The sequence below is a fragment of the Podarcis filfolensis genome (assembly GCF_964270895.1).
Source record: "Podarcis filfolensis genome assembly, chromosome: 2".
NCBI classification, from domain to species: Eukaryota; Metazoa; Chordata; class Lepidosauria; order Squamata; family Lacertidae; genus Podarcis; species Podarcis filfolensis.
The window spans coordinates 56,557,338-56,574,425 of NC_139605.1; the positions used below are offsets into that span (position 1 = coordinate 56,557,338).

The 17,088-nt window shown below is 45.3% G+C and overlaps 1 long non-coding RNA gene across 2 annotated transcripts; it reads right to left on the reverse strand.

Annotated features, from left to right (window-relative positions):
• Positions 1-4,039: 4,039 nt before the first annotated feature.
• LOC310754162 lies at positions 4,040-15,424 on the reverse strand. Of its 2 annotated transcripts, none has more exons than XR_014543655.1 (2): positions 13,003-15,424; positions 4,040-4,282 (listed from the first exon to the last, which is right to left on the reverse strand). It is a non-coding gene; the product is annotated as an uncharacterized lncRNA (long non-coding RNA). The 2 variants fall into 2 exon arrangements; XR_014543656.1 differs by having other exon boundaries at positions 12,522-15,424.
• Positions 15,425-17,088: the final 1,664 nt, after the last annotated feature.

The following is a 17,088-nucleotide window of genomic DNA, read 5'->3' on the forward strand; positions in this document are numbered from 1 at the left end:
TTACTAAAATGTGTGGTTTATTCTGTGCAACAGGGGATGAAGAGGGGAAGGTCAGCAGACCACAAATAAAAGGGAAAAGTATAACTGCCTAATTCCTTAGCTCTTGTAAGCCGCAAAATGCGTAAGTGTTTTTACTCTGCTAGAAAGGCTTCACAGCCTGCTTACTTTTGTATTTCTCCCACACACATGGGATGGGAGGTTTAAATTTTCCCACACAATTGACATCTGAAGGGCCACAGCTTCCCCATCCCTGGTCTAAATAAATAGGGCCATTGGTCCATATAGATCAGTATTTACACTGTCTGGCAGTGGCACTCCAGAAATTCACTGAGGAGTCTTCCCTAGCCCTATTTAGAAATGCTGGAGACTGAATCTGGGACTTAATGCATGCAAAGCAAATGCTCCACCACTGATTTGCTGAATTTAATAAATAATAATATTCATAATAACACAGCCCTTCCCTGTAAAAACTGGAGCCGAATTGATCTGATGTCTAAGTATTTCATTCTCCCTTAACCTAGAGGGATCTCTGTTGCACCACCCACCCTTTCAAACACTGTTACTGAAGTTAGGGAAAACCAAAGAGTTTACAGCTTATGTGGATTTAGGACAGAGTTTGTGAATTTCCCGGGGGCAAAGTGGATAATCGTGCATGACAAAAGAGGTTTATTTACTGAAAACAGGACACAAATTCAGGAGTGAAAGGAAACAAATATGCATTCTCACTAATAATCTGTCATAGTTAAAACGTTGAAGGCTAAACAATAGGCAGGCATACACAGAGCTATGAAGATTAGAATATTACCATGATGCAGTTCCTGAAGAATCCCTCCTTCTCCAAAGCTTTCCCTTTGAGGGTTTTTCTAGTTCAGTGGTAGATTATCTACTTTGCATGCAGAAGGTCTGAGGTCCAAATCTCCGGTCTCAAATCGTGGAGAGTCACTGCCACCCAGGATAGACAATACGGAGCCAGATGAACCAATAGTCTGATTCAGTATAAGGCAGCTTCCACACTTCCTTTACGCTTATTTTTCATCTAGTACAAAAATATTCCAAACGCCTTACATGAGTAAATTATGCAAACTAAAAGTCTGAGAATTTCTTTTTAACATTTTTTACTTCTTTGTGAGACTATCACAGTGAAAGGCAAATTTCACCAAATAAGTCAGTGACAGTTCTTCATAGCTGATCTAGCACTAAGCGTGTTTAGGATGTTCTGAATGTAAAAACTTCAATGCACAAACCTTTAAAACCTACTTTGTGTGCTGGTACAGAAGCTCATTCTTCCAAAAGAGTAAATTCATTTAGAAATTAAAACTCCTGAAATTTTGGGAATGCACAAATTTAAAAATAGCACATTTCAGTGAAAATCCCTTCAACTTGAGTTCAGAGGGCACATTTTACCACAAATGTGTAGATCACTGGTTTTGCACCTGCTCTGGCATGCCAAGAACAAATGTCAACTTCACATTGTGGTTTATTTGGAGGAGCTCAGCAAAACAAAAAAACAGTCTCTGCACAATAAATACCCTCTTTCCCCACTGCATCCCATTTTTGTAAACCACTTTGAGGTTTTCTTTTTTCTTTTGTTTTTACAATCAAGTGGCATATAAATTTTATGAAACCGACAAACAGATGAATAGTGCTGTCTCCCTAGCCTTCGGTCTCTCTTATCTCAGCTTTTTTTGGTCCTATTTCTTACCTCTGCCCCTTATCTCTCCTTTTCCTCCTCACTTTCACTTCTCTGGCAGCAACAGCCCACAAGATTTCCATTCCCCCAATACACACACCGACACACACACTGCCATAGGTTGGATAAACTGGTGCCAATTCTCCATGTGCCTTTGAATCAATGCAGACATAGTGGTGCAGCCACTTTCCCCCTTGGAGAAGCTTCTATTTTCCCAGCCAACAGCTGTAGGAAAGGGCCACAAACAATGAATTCCCACAGTGAGGTGCAATTAGGCAAGGAGGGAGCTATAATTGGCCCATGGGCCTGTGTTAGGTTGTGGGGGAAAAACCTTTAGTGAAAAGGCTGCTTAAATTCTTCTGTTTTCCCGCAGTTCCTAGACGGCACTTTGATGACGAAGAAGGTCATCATTAAACTCCAATTTGTTTCCTTTCTCTGCTCCTGTTCTTAACAACAACATCCTTGTCTAAGATTCGCAGATTGCAGTTGCCTCCCCTGTAGTGAGCAGAAGAAGGGGGGGGGGAGTGGGGAACCATGGAGAGACTCTTCTTTGCATCTAGTGTGCCAGGAACCAGATGGACCTTGCTAGATGGCAGAGCTCCATTGCAGCCATCCATTTTGATCAGATATTGCGCATGACCATGGAAACTGCAGAGTGGCTGATCTACGCAAACGTTTAGCATTAACTACTACTCAGCTACCAACACCACCCCCTCCTCACATAGCTCAGAAGCAATCAGGGCTGGAGCGTTTCATCCAGCGTCCCAGCATGCAATGTGGGAAAAGTCCTGAGTGGCCACTTCTGGTAGCTCCCTCTGGGTCCACCAATTCAACTCAGACTGATCCACCGAGGCAGAAGGCTTTTATCTTTTCCATTGCAGCTGACTCCCCCAGCCCCACTGCAGCCATAAACTGTAATTGGTGGCTTCTTTGGGAATCCTACCCGAACTCTCGCCATGGTTATTTTATTCTCTTTATTAGCATTATGGCAGTCAATGCACAGGACTCTTGTCACTTGTTGATCTGTGCATTGTGCCAAGCACAGAGAAGCCTGTCTCTCCTCCTCTGGCTTCTTACAAGAGGCAGGCGGGTTTCAGGCTTGTGGGATCTGTTTCGAACGAGAAGCCCTAAGTACACCTACCACAGCCAGGTGCAAAACAGGGGTGGGTGGGACAACATAGTCTTAGAATTAAGGAAAAGAGTGCCTCCGCAACATGTGCTCAGACTGGGGTCTCCTGACCAGGCCAGATGAGTCACAGCTGGCTTCCCCCGCATCCCATCTCTCCTTTGGAAGACACAGACACAAGCAAAAAGGACGGATTAGACAAACTAGAGGATTAGACAAATTCATAGAGGATAAGACTATGGTGGCTCCTAGCCACAATGACTATATTCTGCCTCTGAATACCTGGGAATCACAGGTAGAGGGAGCGTTGTTGTGCTCAGGTTCTGCTTGGGCACTTCCTAGAGGCATCTAGCTGGCCACTGAAAAGAGTGTGGGGAATAGATGGACCTTTGCCTGAACCAGCAAGGCTCTTCTGATGTTCTTATAAGAGGGGAGGACAATAATGCTTAATCTTCTTTCCTCGGCCTCCTGGTGCCAGCCTTACTGCACTCTGAGGGTCTATGGCAGCCTGGCTCAAATATAGTTCACAGGAGATGGGTGCTCCTCAGCAGCCCCAAACAACTTTAGGAACTTTCAGTCTGGGGCCAAAAGCCCTATATCCTGAGGCAGAAAGTGGCACACGGTGGCTGTGTATTCTTGGGGGTTGGTCTTCTTATTTTATTGCTCATTCTGAGCCTCCCTTTGCTGCTTCCCACCTTCCTTCCCCCATGGTAGCAAGGCCTGCCTGTTTACAGAGAGCATTCAGAGGGCTTATCAGTGGGATGCATGGGAAATCCAGGTAGTTGTTTTGTGCAGCAGCCTGGAGTGGGGATGAAGGGAAGGACATGCTTGCAGTGCCACCCAAGGTGACAGCTTCCTGGCCTTATCAGCTCTACTCCTGCAGGCACATACCCATAGCAAGTGCAGAGCACGTTTTAATTCAATAGGAAAAAGTGCTTCCAGCCATAGACCAGTTCCTGGGATTAGTGTTGTTGTGGCCTCTGGGTGTCCATCCTTTGTTAACCTGATTGCTTGTTGCTAGTCAGGGATGATTGGTTAATGTTTCCTCAATGAGAGCTAATGATTGGACATGTTTTCCTTAATGGGCAATTTATCTGCATGGCAAGGAGGTCTGAAATCAGTGCTCAGGCATGGATAGAAAGGAAAGAAGAAGACATATGAGAGATGCAGAGAGCAGAGCTGCAGAGCTGCTTGGTCTATTAGAAAATCCAAAATCAACCTACTAGGACAGTACTCTTTTTAAACAACAACAACAACCAAAACCTCACAATATAATGAGCAAGCTCCTGAGTTCTATGAAAGTCTCAGTCAGGTAGGAGAGAGAGTTGTGGGTTTAGCTGGCCTGGAATCAGACTGGTGGGAGTGCAGAGATCCACTCTGTTGTTTAGATCAACTGGTGCAGGTACAGCTGTAGCTCTGGTGCTGTAGGAGGCTACTTGTTTCCACAATGTGTGCAGCTTGTATTCCTGTAAATAACAGAAATATTACAAAGACACCACTACTCTCCAGGGCTCTGTCTCTCATCCAAAGGAAAGTAAACCCTGTAACACTGCCGCTGAACTTCTCACCCCTGGGAGAAATGGAGAATGCTGTACAGCGTACTTTCCTGATGTAATTCACCCCATCCAAAGCCACATTTGGCTATTGGTTATGTTTGCCCCAGTGAGGAAAGTAGCTTTAGGGGAAATTTTGAAACTGGAAAGCTGTGTGGATAAAGGGTTAAATCTCCTCCCACCACCACAGCCCTGAACTAACCCCACCCCCCCAGCTTGCTCCGAAGGGAGGGGTGTTGTTGGAAATACTAGTCACATGATAATGATGATTCAATTGATTACCCACCCTTCACTATTATGTCATAGGGCACGTCGGAGGAATTTAAAATTCAGCATTTAAAACTTTGAAAATAAATTGCAGTCACAGGAATAGATTTGTGTCCGCCTCTCATCTTTTACCCTATGTGGGTCTGCTTTTTATCTTTGGCTCTAAGGACTATACCCAAGAGTGTCAAACGGCAATGGAGCAGGCAAGGCCAGGTAGGGGAGCAGTGAACAAGCCCCCTTCCTCACTTAACAAGATACCCTTCACTGTTATTGTCAGCATGCATGGGGATGTGGGATCAAGGCACCAACACATTTTGTATGTGATTTATCTCCCTTGGCAAACAGCCAGATGGAATCAGAAAAGCATGGGGCAAGACTAATTGAAGAACAGGGTCAGAAGAACTAAACCAACCCCTTGTATTGGGGCTGGAGACTTCCAGTCTGCACTGACTGGATCATAGCTGAGATGCCTGCAGCAGCCTTGGCAGAAAGTAAAAATGGGCAAACCTACATCTTCCATACTGGTTGCTGCACTGACACCTTCTGCATTTCCATCTATATTTTAAAAGCACCACGGCTGATTGTTTGGGATGCAGATATGGTTGTCAGAACCTGGCCCACCGACAATTAATTTAGGTAAGGGCTGCTTGCCAGAGCGAAGGCCTGCTGGTGTGAACTATAGCAACAAGGTCCAGCTCAGTTTAGACCAGAGCTTTCCAAACTGTGTGTTGTGACACATTAGTGTGTCGGCTGCAGTGTGTAGGTGTGTCGCGTAAATGCTCCCCATGCTCCTCCCAGGGCTGGAAGGGGGTTGGTTTGGTTTGCTAGTAAAACTGAATCACTGTGTCACGAAATGCTGCATGTCTAAAAAGTGTGTCACTAACATGCAAAAGTTTAGAAAGTTCTGCTAATCATCAGCTGCATCACATTCACAGCTACCAGCCTGCCTGTGAGCAGAGAACTGGAGGAACCAAAATACGGCATGTCAAAGAAGAAAGAGAGCAGAATGAGAGGAAACCTGGGAGAACATTCACAGAGGTGGTCAGTTGGAGGATCCAAAAACAGAATGGCAAAGGCTGGTGGTCAAGTTTAAAGGGCAATGTAGAGAGATGTGATAGATGAGGAGAGAAATAGTATTGTCCCAATCCTGGTTCCTATTAAAGGGAGGTGGTTTATTTGTCCAAAGCTAAGGCTTGGGTCATCACAGCAAAGGCAGTTTCACAGGGCTGCTTAGTGCCAAAATAATTACTAATTAAATGTGAGCAATGGGGAAGAGGCAGCCGCACAATCCGAAGGGACTAATCGAAGGCTCCAGACTCTCTCAGGGCACCTGGCATAATAATCGCCTCTGATTGATTAGTTCAGCTGGTCAGCTGACAAGGGCATTAGTCACATGACTCCAGCCCTCCGGAGCGATGGAATGCATGTGGCTGACCGTGCTGGTCTGTGTAAATGGATTATTACTCCGAGTAATTAAGATGGAATTAAAAATTAATTCTTTTCTACAGAGCGATTGCATTTCAAGGGATAAGCTGGATGTTACAGCCTTTGTGTGATTTTTCTCTAAATTAAATTGGATTGTGTCGGGTGGGGGAGATTGGACGGGGATTAACCGCCTGTTAAACGACTTGCATGAGAAATGAGCATGGACTGAGATGTCTTGGTCTGATGAGATACTCAGCGGGGCCTCTCTTTGTTTGGCTGGCAACCATCCTTTCCTTGTCTGGGCTTTGTGGTGTAGTCATGCCTTCTTGGCCCAAGTGGGACGTTATCTACTATAACACATCCTATCAGCCTTTATGAGGCAAAACTAGGGCATCAGGGATCCAAGGTCTTCCTGAGAGCAGCAATCAATGGCCAAAGAAACACTTATTCATTCTAACGATTTATAGACCATCCTATAACCAAAGTTCTCTGGGAGGCTTACAGGGATTGAAACAAACAAAACTACATCAAAATACAGCTAATACAATATCGCTATTTAAAAATTCTTCAAAACTTAGAGCAACACTAAGAGAGAATTTGCAAAATTCAATTAAAACAAGGGTGAAGCACTAAAACTGCTAGCATATTTGTGGAAATGTAAGGAGGTTGAAGGTACATTCTTTCACCTTTGGTGGACGTGCCCAAAGATTAAGGCTTTCTGGGAAATGATTTATAATGAAATGAAAAAGGTATTTAAGTATACCTTCTTGAAGAAACCAGAGGCTTTTCTCCTGGGCATAGTCGGCCATTTGGTGCCAAAGAAGGACAGAATCTTTTTTATGTATGCTACAACGGCAGCAAGAATGCTTATAGCAAAGCACTGGAAGACGCAAGATCTACCCACTCTGGAAGAATGGCAGATGAAGTTGATTGACTGTATGGGACTGGCAGAAATGACCGGCAGAATCCGCGACCAGGGAGAAGAGTCGGCAGAAGAAGATTGGAAGAAATTCAAGGACTATTTACAGAAATACTACAAAATTAATGAACTCTGAAAGATGCTGGATTGAACTTATGTGGTCTCTAGCTGTTATGATAAAAATAACTGGGATTAAAATTGTTTAAGTCATAAAATTTAAAAAGTTGATTGGAAAATAAGGTGTTAGTTAAAAGGAATGTTAAGAGATTAGGATTTGCTGGATTAACAATTTGAACTAGAAAACAAGAAGGGGAGGTATGAGGAAGTCAAAGAAACATGTTATTGAAAAACAGTTATTGAAATTGATTTGTTTTTAATATTCTTTTTTTTTCTTTTTCTTTTGGTGTTTGTATAAAATTGAAAAATTTAATAAATAAAAAAAAAACTGCTAGCATATTTGCAAAGCTAAACTGAGTCCGGTATGGTTTCAAATTGGGTGGGGAACCATGTATTGAGATTCCTGCACTGCAGGGGGTTGGACTAGATGACCCTCAGGATCCCTTCCAAGTCCATGATTCTTTTAAATCCAGAGATTTAAAGTAGTCTGAAACTATAAACATAATTTACAAAGCCCAAGAAACTTAAAAAGTCTTTGCATGGCACTTTGAAGGACATTAATAAGGTGTCAGATGGGAGAGCGTTCCACAACTGAGGGGCCACTTAGAGTGGATTGTCGGATGACAGTCTCAAGGAGCTACACGAGAGAAGAGGTGTTCCTTCAGATACATCAGTGGTCCCAAGCTGTGAAGGGCTTTGAAGGCCAAAATCAACACTTTGATCTGGGAATAATAATAATAATTTATACCCCACCCATCTCTGGGCGGCTCCCAACCGAATATTAAAAACATGATACAGCATTAAACATTAAAAACTTCCCTGAACAGGGGTGCCTTCAGATGTCTTCTAAAAGTAAGATAGTTGCTTATTTCCTTGACATCTGACAGGAGGGCGTTCCACAGGGCAGGCGCCACTACCGAGAAGGCCCTCTGCTTGGTTCCCTGTAACCTCACTTCTTGCAGTGAGGGAACCACCAAAAGGCCCTCAGCACTGGACCTCAGTGTCCCGGCTGAACAGTGGGGGTGGAGAGGCTCCTTCAGGTATACAGGGGATGTTAGCAATTTCACTCCTCCAATGCTGCAGATGAGATTGTTGTAAATCACATGCCTGTCTGGGACGACTCTGGGAAAGGAATACACTTATCTCTTCCACCGCTGAGGGTACTATTACACTGTACTTTCGCTTTTGTTTGTTTGTTTGTTCTCTCAGAGCTGGAGAGAACGGACGCCATTATGCTTTTGTCTGTACATAGTGTGTAAATAAGTAGATTAGCTCTACAATGTCTCACTCTTCTTGCTGTATTATGCCAGAAGATTAGTGTACATGTATCAATATGATGTATGTTGCTAGACGTGCACTGGAAGAGAAGGGAGATGCCTTTTCCAGAGCTGCGCGTACCAGAGGACACTCAGAGATCCAGGGGCTTGCAGGCACCCCCAGAGCGTTTTTCCAACAGGGCCGAGCCCATTTAGTGCTTTAAAGGTCAGCACTAACACTTTGACTTGTGCTCAGAAATGTACTGGGAGCCAATGTAGGTTTTTCAGGACCGGTGTTATATGGTCTTGGCAGCCACTCCCAGTCACCAGTCTAGCTGCCGCATTCTGGATTAATTGCAATTTCCGAGTCACCTTCAAAGGTAGCCCCACATACAGCGCATTGCAGTAGTCCAAGCGAGAGATAACTAGAGCATGCACCACTCTGGTGAGACAGTCCGTGGACAGGTAGGGTCTTAGCCTGCGTACCAGATGGAGCTGGTAGACAGCTGCCCTGGACACAGAATTGACCTGCACCTCCGTGGACAGCTGTGAGTCCAAAATGACTCCCAGGCTGCACACCTGGTCCTTCAGGGGAACAGTTACCCAATTCAGGACCAGGGAGTCCTCCACACCAGCCCTCTCCCTGTCCCCCAAGAACAGTACTTCTGTCTTGTCAGGATTCAACCATCCATCCTCCCATCGCCTCCAGACACTCACACAGGACCTTCACTGCCCTCACTGATTCTGATTTAAAGGAGAGGTACAGCTGGGTATCATTCGCATATTGATGAATACCCAGCCCAAAGTCCCTGATGATCTCTCCTAGCAGCTTCATATAAATGTTAAAAAGCTTGGGGGAGAGGATGGAACCCTGAGGCACCCCACAAGTGAGAGCCCAGGGGTATGAACACTCATCCCCCAACACCACTTTCTGGATATGGCCCAGGAGAAAATGGACTGGGAGCCAGCAAAGATAGCAAACTACTGGCACAATATGTTATACGCAGCCCCAGTCAGACCTATTGATACCGACTGAAACTTACCAATCATTTTTAAAAACAGCCTTGTGAACAATGCCTCATGGTAATTGAAGCTAGAGGTGACCAGGCCATAGATCACTCTCTCTGTTCAGGTAGGGTAGCAGCTGATAGAAGGCGCTGATAGAAGGAGCCTTGAGTGACAAAGATGGATCAATGAGCACCTCCAAACTTGGTTGTCCACGATGAGTCCAACCTCCTCCAGAACATGACTTGCCTGAGCAGATGAATCACCTCCTAACAGTTACAACATGTGTCCTGCTGGATCAGGCCATTGGCACTTCTAGTCCAGCATCCTGTTCTCAGTGGCCAACCCAGTGTCCCCAGGAAGCCCACAAGCAGGACCTAGGCAAAACAGCCCTCTTCCCACTTACAATTGCCAGCAGCTGATATTCAGCATACTGCCTCCAAGGGTGAAGGCAGAGCACAGCCATCATGGCTAGTAGCTACGAATATCCTTATCCTCCATGAATTTGAAGAATCCTCTTTTAAAGCCATCCAAGTTGGCAACCACCAATCTACTTTCTTTTGTCTATCCGGAAGAGAAGTGCTTTCTTTTGTACGCCCTCAGCTTCATTGCGAAACCCAGAATTGCACCCAAATGCCTTCATCTGTTTTCTGGATTGAGCCTCAGTATGCTCACCCAAGTCCAGCCCATTATTGCAGCCAGGCACTGACTAAGTGCCGAAGCCAGGCACTGTGTGTAGAAAAGAAGCCCTGCGTCATCGTTTCAGCAATCATCTGACAAAATCTGAATAGGATTTTCAGTCATCAGCGAGCACATCTTCAGTGCCCCACATAGCTCTTTTACTCTCTCTATGATGAACAGAAGCCAAATAAATCTTGCCCAAAAGCAAATCCTTACAATTGTGCTGGATTTGCATAATACATACAGGTTGCAGGATGCAGCTTTCTTGACCCAGAATTTTGAAGGTTTTTTAAAATATATGCTGCAATGATTATTCATCTACATAAGAGATGAGCGCCACCACTTGTAGCTCTGCTCTAAAAAGCTTTGCTGGAGTTGGGAATGGATTCATTCTCTGGAGTGGGATGCAATATGGAATCTAGAATGCAATCAGCAATCCACTCCAGCCAGGGACGTGCAGTAGCATCAGGTACTTGGGTGACATTTCTCAGTTTGCACAAGCCCTCTCAGCTCACGCTCTGAGACCATGAAGATGACAAGGAGTTAGCGACATTATCAAGCCACCTGGCTTGCAAAGCAAGACCAAAGGCCATCCTTTCCTCCCACGCTCCTCCCTAAACGGCCTCGGCCCAGTATACCTGAAGGAGCGTCTCCACCCCCATTGTGTGGCCCAGACACTAAGGTCCAGCGCCAAGGGCCTTCTGGTGGTTTCCTCACTGTGAGAAGTGAAGTTACAGGGAACCAGGCAGAGGGCCTTCTCGGGAGTGGCACCCGCCTTGCAGAACGCCCTCCCACCAGATGTCAAAGAGAGAAACAACTACCAGACTTTTAGAAGACATCTGAAGGCAGCCCTGTTTAGGGAAGCTTTTAATATTTGATGAACTATTGTATTTTAATATTTTGCGGGAAGTCACCAAGAGTGGTTGGGGAAATCCAACCAGATAGGTGGGGTATAAATAAATTATTTTTATTATTTTTATATTATTATTATTATTATTGAAACAGAGTTTGCCAAAATGTTGTAGGTTCTGAGTTGGTTCCAGAAACCACTGTGCTCCAACTGGAACCTGGATTTCCAGGCTGAATTCACCTCCTAGGTCTACATATGTCTACAGGCATATCTTCACAGACAATGACTTGATCAGATGCAACCAGCAACTCAAATATAGCTCCACATGTGATGCTGGGATGCCATGCAGTGCTGCAGATTAGAGTGGCAGATATTTGGATTGATTTTGTAGCTTTAATAGAGTAGCCAGGCAGCATTAAATGTAAATGTCACACTTATTAATGGGACCAAATTAATGAACATAGGAGGGGGGCCTCAGGTAAATCATATTCTGGGGACATAATATGCAGACATAACGGAAGATAGGCAACAACCACTAATGAAGCCCCCAACCACTAATAGCTCAGTTGGATAGAGTGTGCTGCTGATAACACCAAGGTTGCTAGTTCAATCCCCCTATGGGACAAGTTTCACATTCCAGCATTGCAGGGGGTTGGACTAGATGATCCTCAGGGTTCCTTCCAACTCTAGAATTCTATTATTCTAATGGCCAGTGGGGCACTCCCGGCATCTCAACACAGTGGGTTGCTAGTGCTTACCAGGAGGGGGAGGAGAGGGGCACGAGGAGCTTGACCCAGTGCAGCATTTGGTTCTGAGACCATCAGAGTGATGCCAACATTACGGACCACACTGTGCCAAGCTCCCTCGGCCTTTCCCCTCTCTTCTTGGTAAGCACTAGCAACCTGCTGTGTTGAGAAACTGGGACAGGATCTTGTTCCGCACCCAGTCTGACATCTACACGAAACCACTGAAGAGAGTGAGTGGCTCATGTTCACCTAGCAAGCTTTACTGCCAAGCTGGGATTTGAACTAAGCCCATCCCAGTCAAAATCCAACACTCTAACCACTACAGCATGCTGCTTCTCCTAGTGGCTGCTCCCTTGTCACAAGTCAAAGAAGCAGTGGCCAGTTTCCCAGGTGACAGTCTCAGGAAATAAGTCTGAGGACATGTAACTCTACCCGCTTGCTAAGCTAAGCAGATGTGGGTCTGGTTAGCATCTGGATGGGAGACCACCTGGAACCCCATGTAGCACTAAGTAGATCTCTTTGGGGTGAGAGAGAAAGATATAATAAATAAATGCAATAAGAGTGAGGAACAGAATACAGTATTGACTGTCCTGCAATGTCTGGATGCTGGACTGGACTTGGTGGAGAAGAGGACAATTACACACTCACAGACACGCACAGCCAAACAGGTTGCCAGGATGAAAAGTGGGGGGTAGAGCGCAATGTACACCTGTCAGCCTGAACTCCTTGGAGGAAGGGTAGATTAAAAATATATATCCACAAATATGTGCTGGGATTTTTAAATGAGGATGAATGCCTACCTCATACTGGAGACTCCCAGGCACCCCCACGGCCCTCCCTCCAATTGATCGGGAGCCTTGAGTATATTGGTGAAATGCCCACTTACCCCCAGAACATAACATCTCCGCTGAACCGCTGAGCCGGTCCCACTGAACCGGCGCCACTTCCCGCAGAACACCTCTGGGCCTTTTGATTTCGAAACGGCGGCCGAGTATTTACATATGCCTCCGTTTGGGTTTAGTCTATAGACTACGGGCGAGATTTAAGTCTAGAGCAATATTTGCCTTTGATTCCTTAACCTGGAAGGTCGCCCCTTCATTAGCGCGTCTTGCGCGGCCCCTTCCTCCTGGCCTTTCCTTTGACTAGTTTAGCCTCTATTAATCATGCATGTGGAACTCCTCATTTGCAAAGTGTGGCGCTCATCCCTGAAGAAGGAGGCCATTATCATTCCCACAGCAGCACGCAGGCAGAGAGAGCGGAAAGAAGGAGTAGCCAGCCCCAGAGACCCCAGAACTGTGTGGGGCGCAGCCTGTGGGGCGGACGGGGACCCGGGTCCCAAGGCCCAGTCATTGCCCCTTTCGCTTAACTGGAAATGCTGCGACATCCACGACGCCCAGGTGGCGCGAAGTCTCCTCTCCAGCTTCCTCCTCAGCAAAGCACCGGATTCAAGGGAAGGAGGTTGGCTCTGCAGCGCGCCGCTCGGCGGCCAGCGACAGCCAGGAGAAGTCCCAGGCGCATGTCGGCCTTCAGGGCTTCGCCGGGGCTCAAACTTCAGCATCTTGTGCGCGCATGAAAAGTACTCAGCCCCGCTGACTTTCTCTCCGTTACCTTCCCTCGGGCGCCGGCGGTCAGAAAGGGGCCGCGGAGCGCCGAGGGTTTTCTAAACTCCTATCAAATATTTAACTAGGTATCTGCGCTCATGTATAATGAATAGCTCGGGCCGCGCCTGCCGGCCGGCCTGCCTACCTGCGTGCTCGCTCACTCACTCACTTGTGGTGTTTAAGGAAGTGGAATATTGTTATTAAACGCCATTGTATTAGCCGAGCTGCTGCAGGCGGCCCGACGGAGTTACAGGCGGAGAAGGGCGCGCGGGCTAATAAACAACGCATTATGCGGGCAGACGGGCCGCCGGCTCCTGCTGCCGCTTTGCGAGCGGGCAGGCGAGGCGAGGGAAGAATCTCCTTGATCAAGGAAAGGCAAGGAATGACTATGGCTACCTGCTGAAACGTCTTCCCAATTAAATTACGCTCAGGCTCATCCGGCCAGGCCAGCATGGCAATAGGGGAGAGTTTCTATTTGCAAATCAAAGCAGTGCTAGAACCAGACACCGTCCATTGCAAGGAGTTACCCGTTGGGTCCTCCCTATTCTACCATTCTGTGATTCTGTTCCTAGGCCTGGTTGTGGAGGGCGGTCTGCAAACTATCAAGTGCATCTTGCGTTCCTAACAGGGAAAAAGGCAGGATATAAATAAATACTGTTATAATAATGATCTCCCTGGAGTTTCTGAGTTGGGTTTATTCAGCCAAAGGAGATTAGTGCTTTAGCAGTATGTAAAATGTCCTGTACTGCAAAGGGCTTAGGTTATGAAAAATGGAACATTGTTAAAGAGAATGAGTTTTAGAAGTTTGAGCAAGCTTTTGAATTCCACAGAGCTTTTTCTTGGACTGGACATTAAGCTGAGGAAGAGTTCTGTGAATCTTAAAACCTCTCTCACTGAGTTATGTATTGATGAGAACCAAAGGTAAATACAAGAAGCTGTCTTACACTATCATATCACTGGTCCACATAGCCCAGTGTTGTTTTATCTGGCAGGCAGAATTTGCTGCAGAAGAGATCCTTCCCAGCCCTGCTAGTTGTGAACCCTTTCTCGTTTTGTGATGGTGAGGATTGAACCCAGTGGTCTAGCAGACCACACACTCTAGCACTGAGCGATGATGATCCTTCACAAATAAAGGTATGCTCTCACTTTTCATTGGAGCAGGAACTTGTCAGGAAATTGAAGCCAGAAGCAAAATGGGGGGCACAGCAATGCTACAGCACTATGTTAATGAGCTCTGCTGGGGGGTATATCTGTGTTCATGGTGAAGGTGATTACCCCAGAAGGTATGGAATGGAATGGGACAGAATAAAACTTTGGTCTAGAGACTCTGGCTCATGATGAAAATAGGCCTGAATACCTGTCGTGAGGGTGTAACTGTTTTTCTGTCAGCAGTGTGAGAAGCAGAAATGTGCACAAGGCCTTAGTCGAGCTAAGGCAATGCACCAGTGTGAGGAAGGTACAAGATGTGTTATTCCATGTGACTAGCAGTGCTGGGTGACCTTCTTGAGTCTCTCTGAACCTCAAAAAGGCTTGGGGTCATGTTAACCCCTAAAACAATGGTGACTGCTTCTGCCGATGTTTGTCCTGTGACCTGTCATTTACCAGTACAAAACCAATTTTAGTTGCAAACAACGGGGGAATTAAAAGGAACCAATCAGCTCACAAGAAAATGTTTTATGTGATGCTGGGAAACAGAAGGAACAAGTCTCCTCACTGGACTTCATCTCTTTTCTATACAAGAAGCTTTTTCTGATCTTTTTTGTGTTGAAACTTTTCTCTGGAACACACACATACACACACGCACAGAAAATTTTGCTTTTAGATTCCATTCTTGCTGCTTGTAATAATCTTACACTAGGTTAAGTGTTTTCTGATAACTTTCCCACATACTTTTTGTACAGCTCTGATAATCCCTCCCCCCCCCCCCCGGTGCAGTTCAGACTTCACTATTTTATTTTTATTTTATTTTTACCTGGACACATTTTCTCTTTTGATTTTGCTGGATCCCATATCCTAAACTCCACTGACATCTAGTAACATGCATCCATGGGAGCCTGTTATCTATAATTTCATTCTGGATTGACAGCTATGTTCTTCTGTTTCTTATTTCTCTCTTCCCCAAGAGTCACTCATGTATACTGTGCTGTTGATTTCTCCTCGATACTATTATGCTTATATCTTTCATAAACTGAACTTCCTTCACTGGTCTTCTGCTATCATGTATTTAAAATAAAAGTTTCTAAACAGCTTTTAGCCTCTCAAATTCTGTCTGGTCACCATCCACTTGCCGTTGGAGCAATTTAAGAACCTCGTTTTCATTGCTACATTTCAGCTGCAAAAAAATCCCCGAGAGGTTTCTGCACTCCCAGCCACCTGCATCTGTCTGTCTTCCCTCCAGGTAAGCAAGAGTCATTATCGCAGCTCAAGGACACATTCCAACCAGGCGAAAGCACTCAAGGAGAGCAGAGAGCTGGGCTGCCAAGAGATGTGGCATTGAGAGAGAGAGTGGTCTTAGAAAGTTTTGAGGGCCAAATATAAAGGCTTGGAGGGCCTGAGGTCCCGTCCCCCCACTAAAGATCAATAACACTTTGACATAGATAATATGAGGGTATTATATGAAAATTCTTTAAAAGATGAGTCATCTAAAATTGTGTTGCAATTGAAGGAAGTCATGTGCGACACAGTAAAAAGAAGAGTAAGAAGTTTTTGTCTTCCAGCATAGGGCAGCCAAATCACTTCAACTCAGGTGCTCTACTCTAGGCAAGCTGTAGATGGAGCAATACTTTTCCCCTGCCTTAAGCCCTGATAAATTTATTATGGATCTACCCTTTCAATTCACTTGGGTTTTCCACCTTGAGTTTTCCTAGCTCGCATTCTTACTTTCTGTTACGTTCTAAGCAGGGCTGGATCTGCCCTAGCTATAAAGCTGAAATGAGTCTGCGGCAAACTCTGGAGGTGAAGCCACACTGCAGATTATTTGAATTTAACAAAACACTCATGTTTCATAAAAAGGCAGAGGCTGAATTTCTATGCACATTTCACAGGGAGGAAATTCCATTGAATTCAGTTGGACGCCGTGGGCAGGATCAGGCCTGCAGATATCTGATATCACTTGCTGGTGGGATGACAACATGTTTTGACTTGTTGTGGCTGCCAGCATGTGTGACTCGGGGGAAACTGGATTCCAGTTCACTTGGCTGAGTAAGCTCTGTATGAGTTGACCATTTGGATGAGACATACCTTATTAGTCAGGAAAGAATCTTGTTAATAAGCAGGGGCTCTGAAGTGCAGTTTATGGTGCTTTTCCTCCCTTTTCTTTTCTCTGTAACCATCTGTTTCCAATCCTTCTGCTTACTGCTATTTGAATCTTTATCAAAGACCTTGTTAAATAAGCCTCTACATGGCTTTATTATAGACACATCTAAGAGCTGTGTGTTTTTGTAAGAGAATTGATGGTAGCTGCGAAGAAGGAACACAGTTTTGTTTTGTTTTTTGAAGCAATAATATGTTTTGTGCTGAAGGCACCAGGAAGGTGAAGAAACAGTCATTCTATTATGTGAGGTTGTTAAAACCCATGTGTAATAATGAAAGACAATACTTTTGAATTGCTTCTGTTTGTTTGTCTGTCTGTGCATTTTGTCAATAACAAAAGTTTACATAGTACCTGAAGTGGAAATCCAAATGGCAGCCCCACCCACAAAACACATACACAAAAATCAACAATAGCCACAGTACATGGGGAGAGACCCATTGCACCCTGGTTCTGCTTATGGGTTTCCCAGATTGGCCTCTGTGAGGACAGGATGCTGACTTCTGGCCTGATCCAACAGGTGGTTCTTATATTCTTATGGA